This window comes from Schistocerca americana, chromosome 5, assembly GCF_021461395.2.
Source record: "Schistocerca americana isolate TAMUIC-IGC-003095 chromosome 5, iqSchAmer2.1, whole genome shotgun sequence".
Lineage (NCBI taxonomy): Eukaryota > Metazoa > Arthropoda > Insecta > Orthoptera > Acrididae > Schistocerca > Schistocerca americana.
In genome coordinates this window covers 524,328,402-524,345,959 of record NC_060123.1, presented here as the reverse complement: position 1 = coordinate 524,345,959, position 17,558 = coordinate 524,328,402, and positions in this window count along the sequence as shown.

Here is a 17,558-nt window from a genome sequence, read left to right as displayed (position 1 = left end):
GTGTCTATGTGCCTGTGGTTCTGTCAGTGTGATCATGTGATGTATCTGACCCCAGGAATGTGTCAATAAAGTTTCCCCTTCCTGGGACAATGAATTCACGGTGTTCTTATTTCAATTTCCAGGAGTGTAGATTAAAGTTAAGTATTCCACCAGCTACGTCCGTTTTTCTAAAGTCTAATTTCTTTGTCCTGTTTCAGACCTCACGCCAGCCTGCGTGAGCTAAAACGCGTGCCCTTCGGCTTCCTCTAATAATACGGTGTTGGCTCTCCTGCCAACCCACAACACTTACCATTACATAATCTATCTGATATCTTTTAGTATCCCCAGGATTCTTCCATGTATACAACCTTCTTTTATGATTCTTGAACCAAGTGTTAGCTATGATTAAGTTGAGCTCTGTGCAAAATTCTACCAAGCGGCTTCCTCTTTCATTTCTTAGCCCCAATCCATATTCACCTACTATGTTTCGTTCTCTCCCTTTTCCTACTGTCGAATTCCAGTCACCCATGACTATTACATTTTCGTCTCTCTTCACTACCTGAATAATTTCTTTTATCTCATCATACATTTCTTCAATTTCTTCGTCATCTGCAGAGCTAGTTGGCATATAAACTTGTACTACTGTAGTAGGCGTGGGCTTCGTGTCTATCTTAGCCACTATAATACGTTCACTATGCTGTTTGTAGTAGCTTACCCGCACTCCAATTTTTTTTATTCATTATTAAACCTACTCCATCATTACCCCTATTTGATTTTGTATTTATAACCCTGTATTTACCTGACCAGAAGTCTTGTTCCTCCTGCCACCGTACTTCACTAATTCCCACTATATCTAACTTTAACCTATCCATTTACCTTTTTAAATTTTGTACCCTACCTGCCCGATTAAGGGATCTGACATTCCACGCTCCGATCCGTAGAATGCCGGTTTTCTTTCTCCTGATAACGACGTCCTCGTGAGAAGTCCCCGCCCGGAGATCCTAATGGGGGACTCTTTTACCTCCGGAATATTTTATCCAAGAGGACGCCATCATCATTTAATCATACAGTAAAGTTGCATGCCCTCAGGAAAAATTACGGCTGTAGTTTCCCCTTGCTTTCAGCCGTTCGCAGTGCCACAACAGCAAGGCCGTTTTGGTTAATGTTACATGGCCAGATCAGTCAATCATTCAGACTGTTGCCCCTGCAACTACTGAAAAGGCTGTTGCCCCTCTTCAGGAACCATACGTTTGTCTGGCCTCTTAACAGATAAACCTGCGTTGTGGTTGCACCTACGGTACAACTATCTGTATCGTTGAGGCACGCAAGCCTCCCCTCCAACGGCAAAATCCATGGTTCATGGGATAAGGATTAGAAATTGAATATTTAAAAAAATAGAGAATAAACAGTCACCATTGATTTATGCTGCAATAGCGACCGCTCCAACAGCTAAGGCAAGTTTTAACAGCAAGACACAAATGAAGAGTTTTATACCCCAAAAATGAAAATCTGAGGAGAAAAGTCGTAAACTCTCAGACATTAAGTGTGAGACCACAAAAAAGAGTAGTCCAGTAGTGGCAATGTATCTGGATGATGATTCCCTGGACGATCTATATGAGTTAAAATTATCAGACCACATATTCAGAGAGGAATTTACAAACGAAGTGAAACTGAGATTTAAATTCGTGTCACGAGATAAAGGTTTTGCAAATAACATTGTAGAGCTGAGTCCCAGAGTAAAAAACACCACTTATTGAGCCAAAATAGAGTATTTTTAGGTTTTCAGTTTCTAGGAGTAAAAGATTACAACGTAGTCGCAAAATGTTTTAAGTGTTGAGATCTGAACTGACTGTGAAGAGTTGCAGAGTCCCTGAAATTATTTGTGAAGAAGAAGGACGTAAAAATACCGAATACCCACGACCGGAGCATAGAATAGGATGCATCCCCTGTAAGAAATGAGACAAGACCTGCACCAAAGGTGGAACGACTGAACGTACAACAGACAAATTGAGAAGACTGACTACGGCCTCTAACTGTAATACGATTTCCGCCAGCACACACAGTACGTTATAAATCCAAAACGGGACATTTTTGCACCGAGGATGAAAAAAGGACCAGCACCCACAACGAGTAGAAGCTGGCGCCGCGCTGTAGAATGGCGACAGCAACATCGTTTATTGCATCAGGACACATTAAACAATAAAAAGAAATCATATAATTAATATACACGTTGGCCATCCAAGACACATACAGGCATCTTGATAATACCGATTATCTGGGCCAAATGTGTAACCTAGGTAAGTTAGATACGATTGCTGCACGTACGCTAAGACGTGAACTCTTACAATGGATTATATTTCAGAGTGCATTAATTTTAAGGGTGGAAAAATAGGAACATGAAGTATTTGAGAGAGATTCAGAACATCACACCTACGCATCCAGTTCACTCACAAACTATACAGTGCCAAAATTCATCTCGCAACAACATCTACGAAACGCAACATTACATAAAATAATCCATTGTATCTCCGACAAATCCCGAACATGCAGATAAATATGCCACAACAAAATGTAAACAATACATAAAACCTGTCAAGTTTATCTCAGGAGGATACTACAACATGGGGGAAACCCCTTCTGCCGTCAATGAGAGGTCACCGCGTCCCCTCGTAGTAGTACCCATGGAACAGAAGGATACCAAAAGTGTATCGTATAAACGAAGTAAAAACGATGATGTAGCTAGTGATTGTGTAGGGACAACACCATTGACCCTAAAAAAAATGTAACGAGTGGAGAAGGACGGAAATCTTCACCAAACCTCTAAGATGTGGCAAGTGAAGGAGTAGGTGTACCACCAACGACCGCAAAGATGTGGCGGGTGAGGAAACAGGGGGTACCAAAATCAATTCCAAAAGATGAGCCTTGTGATGCAGTGAGAACAACCCCAATAATGCCAAGTGAAATGGCATATGATGAAGTAGTAACAACCGCATCAACTTCTAGTGATGATGACAACATAAATCAGGAGAAAAAAGGTAAAGCCACTGCAGGCGGTGACAAGATCAGTAGGGCACATAAGTTTATGACAAAATATAAAGCCAAATAAACAAAGTGGGAGACCAAAGTCAGCTCTCAAATAATGAGTGTAAAGAAACACACACAGGTGGAGGTCCATAATCAAGCGATGCACGACGTAAAGCACAAGCACGTATGTAGTTATACGCAGGAAGTGACTAATTACATTGAGTCTGGACTGAAAAACACACAAGGTAAACAAGTGCATAATCATAAATGAGATCAAGCAAACTACAATACGTTTGAAATGAACCTAAGGCTAGTAGAGTCGAGTAAAGGAATATTCTGCAAACTGTACGAAGATGGGTTATACGATTAACACATGAGAGGTGTTATTGCATTTGCTCCCCTGCAACCGGGCAGACGAATAGGTTAATCCTTCGGACGCTTGCCCACTGATGGGAATGAGTTTGCTGATCTCCTGAGGCGGGTCTACGGACATCGTTCAGAAGATCTCAGCATTAAGAAAATGATGTAGCGAGATGATGTAGCGAGTGAATGTGTAGGGACAACACCATTAATCCTAAAAAAATGTAACGTGTGAAGAAGGACGGAAACCATCACCAAACCTCGAAGATGTGGCAAGTAATCAGACGGGTGTGAAGTACTACGATTGTGCAATGCATTCGTGAAGATTTTGCAAATCAGTGCTATGAGGTGTAGAACTGTAAGTGCCGAACTCCGCAGACTGGTCCAAGAGTTTAACTTTGATGTCTTGTGCATTAAAGAACCATACAGCAGAAATGGGAAATTATTACGTTTTCCCCCACGAACAACTCAGATAACAGCAGACAGAGAGACTATGGCTGCTATAGTGACAATGGGCACCAAGTGCCTGCCTACAAATATCTAACACACTTATGCAACAGACACGTTGTAACAGTAGAGGTCACCAAGGGTACAGATACAAGGGTGTTGGCGTCATTATATGCCAAGTAGTCTCATACAATTCAACCATACACAGACATGATTCAACAGTTAGCACTTTACTCTAGAGGAATGAAGACGTTCATTGCTGCAGACATCAACGCCAGACCCACCTTGTGGCCTTGTGGCCGGACTGATGACCGAGGTCAGATCATCAAAGACAGCATAAGTGGGAACAATCTGTACAATGTCAACAAAAGACAACCACCTACATATACAGGACATGCTGGTGACAGTAAATACAAAAATGCATTGGCGTGTGTATCTGAATCTAACGGCAAATGATCACAATACAGTCATCACTGACGCAAAGACTACAGCACATCATACACCATCATCAAACAAATGCATGTTAAGGAGGGCAAACTAGAAGGTAATTGAAAACCATGTAAGAATTAAACGGGTGGAAAACGTAGATCAAAGTATAGAGCTAAGGAAATATGGACTTCAGTGAATATTACAAACTGCCCAACGAAAATACAGACAGACTTTCATGAACCAGCGAATAAAAGTTGATATTTCGAGCTCCAAGCTATGTAGACTAAGACACTATACGAGACGCAATAGAAGGCTCTACCAGAAGGCAGTTACCACTCGGGACAGACAGATTCACCTACTAGAATACAGGGACGCAAAAACTACATTTAAAGTATTACTAATCACGACCAGGCAAGAACAATGGGAATACTACTGCACAGCACAAATTCAACATAACACATAGGTAATGACTTATTACCGAAAAAATTAAGTCCCCTAATGTCCTGGCTAAACTAAAGCAAGATGACGGAACTATGACGCGGGGATACAGAGAAACAGCAGTTTCTGCTCGACAAACTCCTCCCCGATGACGATCCACAAACAGATCAAAAGCACACTCACCCCCTAGGGAGACAATGTCCAGCGACTACTCTAAAGAAACCGTCACCTGCCCGTTTGCGCAAGAGCTAGCAACTGCTGGGCTGAAAAGCAAGAAAACACCAAGACCAGACCATAACCACTCGGAAACATTGCGTCAGGTCTCACCACAGGTAAACCCATGTCTAACAAACCTAATAAATAATGCCCTGAGACAGGGACGGGACCCTCTAGTCTTGAAAACAGCCAACTCTGTAATTATTAAAAAAGTCGCAGATAGGGATGCACCGAAACCAAAATCGCACGTACCAATTTGTTAAATACATTGACAGGGTTCTATGTCACCGCCTGCTAGCTCACAGGTAATTCACTGGTCTTAGTCAGCACCAGTTTGGCTTTAGACCGGGAAAATCTATTGACGACGCGATTAATAGAGCTACTCAGATTGTTGAACAGACATTACAGAAGTACACAGTGGCGATTCTTATTGACATTGCTGGCGCCTTTGATAATCTTCGGAACCACCAATGTCTAAACGATTTCTATTACTACCGCTACCAGGATCCCTATGCAATAATCTTTGAGAATTTTGTAGGAACAGAGTGACTGAGTGACAAGAGGGCTACCGCCATCTTGTAAAAAGGATTTCCAGAGGATGTCCACATGACAATTTCTGCGGATCCACCTTCTGGGATATCACAATTGAACCTCTCTTGAGTTTAGTAGAGGGTAATGAACGTTCAGGTGGGATCGTTGCGTATGCCGACGACCTGTTAGTTGTGATATCAGTCAACACAAGAGAGACGTTGGAAAACAGGGCCAGTGATATGCCACAGACAATACAATAATGTTACAACCAAAATAAATTATAAAAAAAAGTAAACAGCGAACATAATGTTTAAAGGATCTCTACAAAGACACCTAGAAATTAAAATAAGCAACGCAAACTCAAAACGCGAAGTAGTAACCAGATACTTTGGGGTACATACTGACGAACGGCATGGCTTAAACGAACACATACGACTAATGACAAACTAAGTAGAAAGTAAACTTCACAAACTAGCGAATTCGACACTGTACAGACTATCACACACACAAATAAGAATGTACTATGGTGAACTTTTCAAGTCGGTATTGAGCTTGCATGGGGGCTTAATTAAATAAAATGCAAATATTTTTAATTTTAGTAGCTGTATGTACGATTACGAAGTCTCGTTACCGGTTGGCCCTGACTAGTATTACTCCGCAATCTGACTGCATAGAATAACAACAAAGAATGAAACGAAATTTCCGTTAAAAGAATTATTTAATTAAGTCCCCAGCAACTACAAAACCTAGAAAACAACAAAACACAAGTGTAGCTGTTCTGTGTGTGGAAGTTTGATTCAACGTACACATCTGGCACGGTTCTTCCTCGATAAGACCAGATATTTTAAACACCATTTATACTGAAGTAATTTTTAAAAAAATCAGAAATAATATAATTGCACATAGAAACCAGAAATGCAGTCTAATACAAGAACACGAGCCAGATGCTTTGTTGACTGAACCTGTGACCAAGAGGCATTATTGTTTAAGACATTGAAATAAATAAAAAAAAAGAATTGTTTTACCTTCATATATATTGACGAAAAGCACATTACAGCATCCCTAATCCAACAACATCTGGTGTCTAGCCCATCAAAACAATACTACAAGTTCTGAACAAGCACTCTCCATGGGAACTTCCCAACAACGACTCACCACTGCTGCATCTCAACAAGCACTCTCCATCACGACTTCTCGACAAGAACTGCCTACTACCACATCTCAACAAGCACTCCCTACTGCTACTTCTCAATAAGCACTCTCCACTACCACATGTCAATAAACACTGCCTACTGCTACTTCTCAATAAGCACTGCCAGTGGAGGCAGCGGAATAATACTCTTTGGCGCAATCTCTGGCGCTGTGGCTCAGTGTAGCCACCTTTCATATGCCCCTCCTCCACAGGCTAGAATTGGATGGTATTTTTGCCAGCATTGGTGGTGAAAATGCCACCAAATTCGTCCAAAAAATACAGACAAAAATTAAAAAGTAATATTAATAAGTGAATATCGCATAACTAAGTAAATTTTGGATTTGCACTGACCCTTCAATAACCTAATATATAAAATACAGTAAGGAATACAAATGCCTTCATACATGTGATTTTACATAATAGTTTACACAAGTACCATTCAATCAATGGCACAAGCAATGTCAAATAGGTGTAGGTAAGAGTCTCATAACATTTCACAATCAGTACATACACAAAAATCAGTTTATACAAATATTCACATAAAATGCTTCCCATAGTTCAATAAACAAGTAGTTGACAGTTCCAGCAGTAGCACCCAGCAATGGTCAACAGATGTAGACACCAACGAGTGACAGTATTTCAGTAGAAACAGTTCTATCAGTGGCACCCAGCAATGTTAAACAGGTGCAGACAGCAAGAAGTAACATCATTTCAGTAGAAACAGTTCTAACAGTGGCACCCAGTAATGTTGAACAGGTGCAAACACCAACAAGTGACATTATGTCAGTAGAAACAGTTCCATCAGTGGCACCCAGCAATGTTGAGCAGGTGCAGACACCAACAAGTGACATCATTTCAGCAGAAGCAGTTCATCAGTGGCACCCAGTAATGTTGAGCAGGTGCAGACACCAACAAGTGACATCATTTCAGTAGAAGCAGTTCCATTAGTGACACCCAGTAATGTTGACAGGTGCAGACAGCAACAAGTGACATCTCATCACTGGTTGAGCAGTTCCTACAGTGGCACCCAGCAATGTTGAGCAGGTGCAGACAGCAACAAGTGACATCATTTCAGTAGAAGCAGTCCATCAGTGGCACCCAGCAGTGTTGAGAAGGTGCAGACACCAACAAGTGACATTATTTCTATAGATGCAGTCCATCAGTGGCACCCAGTAATGTTGAACAGGTGCAGACACCAACAAGTGACATTATCTCAGTAGAAGCAGTTCCATCAGTGGCACCCAGTAATGTTGAACAGGTGCAGACACCAACAAGTGACATTATGTCAGTAGAAGCAGTTCCATTAGTAGCACCCAGCAATGTTGGACAGGTGCAGACACCAACAAGTGACATTATGTCAGTAGAAGCAGTTCTGTCAGTGGCACCCAGCAATGTGGAACAGGTGCAGACACCAACAAGTGACATCATTTCAGTAGAAGCAGTCCATCAGTGGTACCCAGTAATGTTGAACAGGTGCATGTAACAGTCCATAATATTCACTATCACTGATTAGACAGTTCATTAGCATAAATTAAACATTTCTAAGTAGCACCCAGCAATGTTGAACAGGTGCAAGCACGAACAACAGTTTGAAGGCACACACAATTGCTTTTACAAAATTATTATCAATACTTACACTAGACATACAAAATATAATAAACACACAATTGATATCAGATAATTGTCATATTAAATATTACAAGTACACATATATCAGTAACCTATAATATTTATGGGTGTCAGTGCAAGCCACAACATACAAGTAAAATAATATTTAGGAGATAGGTCGGTACCAATTATTTGGGATTAGGAAAGGAAAACACACAAAACACACTCACTCATCCTTCATCCACATTAAGTGCTACTGTGTAGTTGAATAGTGTTAACTGTGTAAATGCAATTCTGTCAAAGATTTGATGTTCAACATGTGTATCAAGTAGTAGTGGCAGCAGCGTATAACGGTCAATAATAGTTAGTCAACGTCATAGTCATCATCTCAAGGCCAATGTTTGCCAAGCCAAATCAAAATGTACGGTTGCCGAATAACTGTCAGTGTGCCAAGATATGCAATTACTTCCTCTCTCCAAAAAAAAAAGGTATATACTGCTTACTGATTTAACGAAGTGTGTGTGTAGACAACCTTCCATCTACTTGAGTGTTCTAGTCAGCCATCTTCAGCATCACATAAACTTAATACTTCCATATTACCTCTTACGTCGATACATATCAACCTTATCATCAATATCATTTACCTTACCTCTTGTCCACCAAAACTCCAATAATCAACTTCACACAATCTCAATACCTCAATAATACCTCTTCAATACGTCGATACATATAAGCCTTATCGCCAATATCATTTCACTTCCATAACAACTCTTTCCTCTAGTCAGTCTCCTCGAACAAGTACAGATAAAATCCTAATGCAAACTTCAATTCATCATCCCATGCAATCTGAAGACACAATGTCCACACACAACCTCTGTGTAGTCCACCTGAGCCAAATCTTCTACTCATTATGAATTATAAAATACATTCTGGTTACCTTGTCCATCATTAAATAAAAGAAATGCCTACATGACCTCTAACAGCCTTTAGTTTGAATAACTCTCAGTAAGTAAGTACGAGTACGGAGTGTGAATGATAGTAATATTTCACAGTGTCTACACCACTTTAAGAATCATGGCAAAACAGAAGCAAACATGTGGAGTATTTCTTGTGTCAAGTATCACTTGCCATTTCAATTGCTCACGAAGAATGCAGTGTAATAACAGTCAATGGTCTAAACCTAGTGTTGGTATGTCACGTCGTTAGCTTCCTTCCTATTAGCATAAATTTATACAGCTTCCATAAAACCTCCAGCTCATGTGACTTCAATGAAGTTTCTTGTACCAAAGTCGTTCGTAGAATTATAGCAGTTCATTTTCTTATCTCAAAATATAAGGCACTGATCGTAAGCAAAACATGCAATAGCGAGTAAATATACCAGTAGGGAACAGAATGTCAAGATGTGGATGCAGCACAATCCCTACAACGAGGCTCTGCCAAGCGAACATTCTATAATTAATACCATAGTGTAACCTAAACTCTATGTTCGTACACCGCATATCAGCATTTCTGTATACCAAACTGAAGAGTAGTTATGATAACAGAAATGTGTAAATATGCAATCCATACGCAAAGCAGCAAATATATATCTTACATAATAAACAGGTCATTAGCATCATATCAGCATAAGCAAATAAATGTTCATATGTAATCTTAATAAGTAAACATGAAGACGCAAGCAGATAAATCACAAAGCATAACTTACGTAAATAACCATATCAGCACAAGTAATCAGGTGACAATTATAATTTAAATAAGTAAGCACAGCAGACACATAACAAAAAAAATGTGACATCAGTGAAAAAGCAGTGCAGCCAAGCGATGCATAATATACACAAGTAACAACCCTGTTCATTAATCAATTATTGTCAAAATCAGTTAAAATAAAGTATGAATCACGTAATCGCGAGCAGCAAATTACGTTTAAAGTTCGTACCAAGAGTAAATATGTTACCTGAAAAATAAACTCAATTAATAGTAACCTTTTTAGCTTATTACTTTCTTCTTCGAAATTACATTCTTCCTGAAATTTTCTCGATAGCAAGTCCTCTTGACGTTGGACACACACAGAATTTACCTAAAGTCCTTAAATATTCTATACAACCGTATCCTGAAAAATACTGAACGTTAATAACATAATTTATCAAGTCACTACAGCTTTATACTGAATTTAATCGGAGAAATTTGACTGTGTATTTGTTTACGGCTCTCAGTGTATTCGCACTGAACGCTCGATCAGCTGTAGGCGCGTGACGTAGGAAGTGATTGTTTGCGGTCAACGACTGCCTTGTGCGGCGCGCAGACTTGACTGTTGCTTTGAGTATGTGCCGCCGCCAAAACACAGCGCGGTATCCTTGTATTCTCTGCATGTTTACGTAAAACTGTTGGTTTCTCGAAAGTATGCCATTCCACAAAAATTTTAACGTTCGATACATGATGAATTCCCTTCGAGCGCCGAGATTTAAGAGTTTCTACTTCGACAGTGTTATCATGAATAATTTTGCGAACTCTATATGGACCATTATAAAGCAGAAAAAATTTGCAACACAACCCTTTTCCTTTGTGAGACAAACGGTGAGATTTAATTAACACCTTTTGACCAAGTGACAAGATTTTTAAACGACCAGGACGTTTAGCTGATTTCTCTCTTCTAGCAGTTGCAGATGCAATATTTTGTAGAGCCAGGTTGACAACTTCAGAATGCCGCAGTTTCCGTGTATGCGGAAAAGGAACGATTTCAGAAATGCGATTTGTCGGTGCTTTATTTTTTAATATCAATATAGGCGGTAAAGAAGTTGAATCATTAGGGAGTTCATTCAGAATGTTTTGAAAAATATGAAGATACTGATCCCAAGTTCTGTGATTCTGATGACAATAAAGTCGACACAATTTATTGATTTCCTTCATCCATCTCTCTGAAGCGTCAGATTGAGGGTGAAGAAGTGAAATGAAAATTGGTTTAATCTTACGACGCCGTACAGTATGAAGCCAAATTTTAGAGCAAAACTGTGATCCATTATCTGATATAACTTTATAAACATGACCCACTTCTTTAAGAAAATGTTTGAAGAAAGCATTAGATACGGAACGAGCTGTTGCTTTGCGTAAAGGTGTAAAACACACATACTTTGATGTCAATTCCACTACCACCAAAATGTACGCAAAACCATTAGTAGAACGAACCACTGGACCGAACAAATCGACTGCAGCCATCTCCTTTAATTTCCCTGGAATGATAGGAAACAACGGTGCTCTGTAGAAATAGTTGGCGGCTTAGCCTTTTGACATAATTTGCATTTGGCAAGAACAGATCGAATACGTTTTTCCATATTACTGAAGTAGCAACTTTCTCGTAATTTATAAAAAAGCATTTTCTGGGACCAAAGTGTGCATAACTGAAATGTGTGTACCAAATCAATTTATTAACCCACTCATCAGGAATACAAACTAACCAAACAGAGTTGTCGACCGATTTTCGTTTAAACAGAATATCGTTGCGAACTAAATAATACTGTCTAATCGCTACGCTTTCCTTTCTCCTCCACTTCTCCTTAATGTCCTTCCTGATTGGATCCTTATTTTGTTCCTTAGCGATGTCCTGGAGCGAAGACGAAAGAAAATTCTCAAACGCAACACCTTGAATATACATTAAACAATAATTGTGTTCTTTGCAGTCCTCTTCAGCATTTTGTTTCAAACCCATAGGCGCACGTGATAAAGCATCAGCAATAATATTTGAAGAACCCTGTATGTAAACAATACTAAAATCAAATTCCTGTAGGTACAGCGCCCATCGTGACAATCTTCCATGTGTTAATTTTGTTGACATAAGAAATTCCAGAGCTCGATGATCGATGTAAACCTTAGTAAGTCTGCCATACAAAAATATGCGAAATTTTGTGAAAGCCCAAACAACAGCCAAAGCTTCAAGTTCCGTAGTAGAATAGTTCTTTTCTGATTTAGAGAGAACACGACTTCCAAATGCAATAGTTTTTTGTACTACAACGCCGTTTTCTTCTATCTCTTGAAATAAATGTGCTCCTAGGCCTTTGTATGATGAATCCGTCGCCAAACAAAAATCTTTAGATAAATCCGGATGTGAAAGAAGTGGAGCAGCAACTAAAGCATCACGAAGTTGTTCAAATTCTGATTGAGCTTCCTCATCCCAACACCAATTAGAATTCTTTCCAGATAGTTCACATAAACGAGGTGTGGCCAAATCGTCCAATCTAACAAAGCGTCTAAGATAATTACAGACACCAGGAAACTACGAACATCACGTTTTGTGGTAGGAACAGCATAATTACAAATAGCGTCTAGTTTCTCTGGATCAGGAAGAATACCTTCTGTAGAAATAATGTGACCAAGAAATTTCACCTGAGAACGACCAAATTCAGATTTTTCCAAGTTCGCTGTAATGCCAACGCTTGCAAAAATACGTAATAATGAATCCAAAATTTTGTTATGCTCACGCCAAGAACGTTTAGCAATAAGAATATCGTCAACATATGAAGTAATATTGTCATGAAGATAAACAGGTAAGATTTCGTTTAAACTACGAATGAATGCTGCTGAAGATACAGTAAGTCCAAACGGTAATTTCCGAAATCACTTTTGGGTAAAATAGTCACATCCGGTTATTCTTTACTGACTCTCTAGATAGATTGATAGTCGAAGAGTAGTTTTGATAGATACAAAGAATAGTAAAAGAGTAGGCAGCAGTGCAGGAAACTAAAAGGGAAACAGCACTACTACAGCTCGGGGCCCTGTGCACGCTACGGCACATATTCACTAGGTGTAGTGAATCCCCTGAGGACTTTAATAGCCGCACATAAATTCCAGTTTGTGACTTAGTGGCCAATTTGGTGGAAGTGCGTACATAAATTGATCTAACCATGAACATGGATGTATGTCATTCTTAGAATAGCGAAAAATCTTAAATTTCCGAACAGTTAAGTAGAGTTTATAGTCAAAGTTTTCTCCTCGTGGCAACAAAGACCTACCGCGTGTGTCCCAGTCCGAATTTCGACTATTATCAAGTTCGCGCGCCTGACGCTCTCTTGTTGCATCCCGTAAATGAAACAAATTATTGTCTTCAAAGCCCTCTACTATCTGTGATTCTAAATTTCTTCTGCTGCCCTTTCCTACGATTTCGCCTTCAATTTGTTTGACTTGCTTTTGTAATGCCTCAAATTCCTTTTTAACACGTTCATTAAATTTTCCTTGATTTTCAACATGTTTATTTATGTTCTGGTACTCTTCAGTTTCTGCAAATGGTAATGGGACTGTATCATCCGCATCTCTGTCCCCATTTAAGCTAAGACTTGTCAATTTATCTGAAATCTCCTCAACTCTTTCCGATAAGTCACCTAATTGTTCTTTCTGTTTATTTATGTCTTCCGTAAGTGTCGCGACTCGGGTTTCAGTATTAACACATTTAGTAGCTAACTGTTCATACTGTTGTGTTAGGTTATTTAATCTGTCATTTGGTACGGATTCCTCGATTCTCTCAAATATTTCTTCCTTATCGTGTGCACATTGTAAATTTAACTCTGAAAATTTTTGTACTATCACGCGATCTCTTTCTTCCTGTTCTCTATCCTGTTCCTTTTGTCTGATTTCTATTGAAATTAATCTATTATTGTGAGCATTCAAAATCGGTTGTACTTCTTCTCTAATTTCTTTCATTAATTCATCTTTCATGTTTTTGAAACATGTCCCTATTCGTGAATCTAACCATGTTTCCATCTCTGTTTTAATTGTTCCTATTTGTGATCCCAGTGAGTCTAACCGTGTTTCCATTGTTCCCATATCAGTTTTAATTTCAGATCGTAACTGTGATCCCACTGTTTTTAATTCAGATCTTAACTGTGTTTCCATTGCTCCCATATCAGTTTTAATTGTTCCTATTTGTGAGTCTAACCGTGATCCCATTGTTTCCATCCGTGATCCCAAATTTAATATAGCACCCATCAACTGCTCCATATTAACTGGTTCGAAATTCTTATCGCCCGTAACATTTCCCGCAAAACTAACTTCTTTCGGCATAGCCATAAAGCTATCTGTGTTCAATACTATTCCAGAGTCTTCTGTCGTTAATCTCGTATTCTGAAAATTTTTTGATTGTGAAAAATTTTGAAATGGTTCCGGACTATTTTCCCGACTTATTAAATTGTTTTCAACTTCATTATTAATAATACTGTTCTCCTGTGTTGGCGAGTTCGCCATGTTAACAATTTCGTCATTCTCACTATCCATCATTTTTGCCCTTTTCATCGATCGCGTAATCATTTACAAAACATACAAAACTCGTCACTATACGAAAATTACACACAATGACACTTTATCCCCAACAATACCATTCAAACGAAATGCTTCCCTCAAACACGATTAACGAACAATTGAAACCTTCATAATTGCACAAAATTGTCAAATGGGTATACAAGACATCAAAAATTAAATTTTGCAAAATACCATTAGAAGAATGACAATTACCAAATCTACACGCGCAATATAGACTACAGTTACTAAACTACAAACTACTACAACAATACTACTGTCTTCTATTTTTACAATCAGAAGAATTCCAAGGGACGATCCTGGCAGGGTGGCCACGTGCATGGGGGCTTAATTAAATAAAATACAAATATTTTTAATTTTAGTAGCTGTATGTACGATTACGAAGTCTCGTAACCGGTTGGCCCTGACTAGTATTACTCCGCAATCTGACTGCATAGAATAACAACAAAGAATGAAACGAAATTTCCGTTAACACAATTAATTAATTAAGTCCCCAGCAACTACAAAACCTAAAAATTAACAAAACACAAGTGTAGCTGTTCTGTGTGTGGAAGTGTGATTCAACGTACACATCTGGCACGGTTCTTCCTCGATAAGACCAGATATTTTAAACACCATTTATACTGAAGTAATTTTTTCAAAAAAAATAGAAATACTTTAATTGCACATAGAAACCAGAAATGCAGTCTAATACAAGAACACGAGCCAGATGCTTTGTTGACTGAACCTGTGACCAAGAGGCATTATTGTTTAAGACATTGAAATAAATAAAAAAAAGAATTGTTTTACCTTCATATATATTGACGAAAAGCACATTACAGCATCCCTAATCCAACAAAATCTGGTGTCTAGCCCATCAAAACAATACTACAAGTTCTGAACAAGCACTCTCCATGGGAACTTCTCAACAACGACTCACCACTGCTACATCTCAACAAGCACTCTCCATCACGACTTCTCGACAAGAACTGCCTACTACCACATCTCAACAAGCACTCCCTACTGCTACTTCTCAATAAGCACTCTCCACTACCACATCTCAATAAACACTGCCTACTGCTACCTCTCAATAAGCGCTGCCAGTGGAGGCGGCGGAATAATACACTTTGACGCAATCTCTGGCGCTGTGGCTCAGTGTAGCCACCTTTCAAGCTTTGCAGCTAATACATGAGCACATAGACTATTCTTGTCATGAACAGGATCACTGTTAGTCGAGGGTAGAGGACCGTGCTACGTAGCCTGTCTCGGTCGTTCGGCATCACGGCAGTCGATTCGCTATATGTGATGCTTGGAATGTAATGCTTGGAATACACCCGATAACCGTCGAATACTGCGCTGCAGGACACTCGCTGAAGACGGGAAAACCTGAAAGAGTGTTGCAGATCACTGGGAAGCACATAGAAGACAGGCGGATGGACATTTTGGCAGAACTTAGCAAAGTGGGACGGGAGTGACATACTGCGTGGAGTCTTTTCATGTTTCCCCCGTATCAGGGAGAAGCTACAATTGCGCCATGTCAACCCCAGCTGAGGCATGGTTCATTTTGTGACAGGACATGGTCCCTATCCCAAGGACGTGCAGCCCATGTCGCTTTCAGAAGCCAGTCGTGGCACATAGGCGGATATTTGTACCCAGAACACTTCGTTTGGAAATACGTAGTATACAGACACATCAAAGAGTGCAAATACACAACAGAAACAAATCATACGTATTACGCAATTGTACGAAGTCAATGAATCCACTACTCTATATAAAATGCATTTATAAATATAGTGATAGGTTAGTGGTGGCTTGTTACACAGGGGGTTCCCGCAAGAGCATGCAAAAATTTTACAGGACAAAGAGGATGCTTCACGTAACAATTTGCGGTAGGGAACCGCGGGTCTGAAAAAGCCAGCTTACGGAGATAATACGAATAAAATCGTATTACTTAGCACTTCCTCATTTACATTAGCTACAGCTAACTGCAAATACCATCATTCAATGAACGTACTATTTGTACTGAATCTCACAAAATGAGCTGAAACTGACGGTCATCAATCTCAGTGCAAGCATGACATCGGTGAACAAGTGTCTAACGCACCCTGACAAATATCCCTGTTGAGGTCCTCATATTATCAGGTTCCTTGTTTCTTTCTAATGAACAAGTCTCCTGCATTCGTCGATCGACAAACATAAACAGTCCGCAGCGCGTGGTCGTGCGGTAGCGTTCTCGCTTCCCACGCCCGGGTTCCCGGGTTCGATTCCCGGCGGGGTCAGGGATTTTCTCTGCTTCGAGATGACTGGGTGTTGTGTGATGTCCTTAGGTTAGTTAGGTTTAAGGAGTTCTAAGTTCTAGGGGATTGATGACCATAGATGTTAAGTCCCATAGTGCTCAGAGCCATTTGAACCATTTTTTGAAAAATAAACACTCGTCGTGACGGATGATGCCTGTTAGGAAATCGTTCGCGCACACTCTTCTAGCAGCGAGAGCATTGCAACGTACACACGGTGCATGTCAGTGAGTTCTGCGAAACTGTATCGGTAATGCTCCATCGTATTGTAGAGTTCGTCTTTGAATAGCACTAAGTCTGTCGTTGATTCATAGCAAGTTCTGTCAAGGGACAACGTAATTAAGTTTACAACAGAGCCACCTTACAAACAGTAAAGTAAAGAAAACCTGCATCATGTCTTCCTACTAATCACGCTCGTCCTCTTTGTTTCCCTGCAGGGAATAAAGAATGTACATGCAAATAAACAGCACAATACATGTAAACTTGAAACTTCCTGGCTGATTAAAACTGTGCGCCGCACCGAGAGGGGATGTTTCCAGAAAGAAATTTTCACTCTGCAGCGGAGTGTGTGCTGATACGAAACTTCCTGGCAGATTAAAACTGTGTGCCAGACCGAGACTCAAAGTCGGGGCCCTTGCCTTTCGCGGGCAAGTGCTTTGCCAACTGAGCTACCCAAACTTGACTCACGCCCCGCCCTCACACCTTTACTTCAGCCAGTACCTTTCATATCAGCGCACACTCCCCTGCAGAGGGAAAATGTC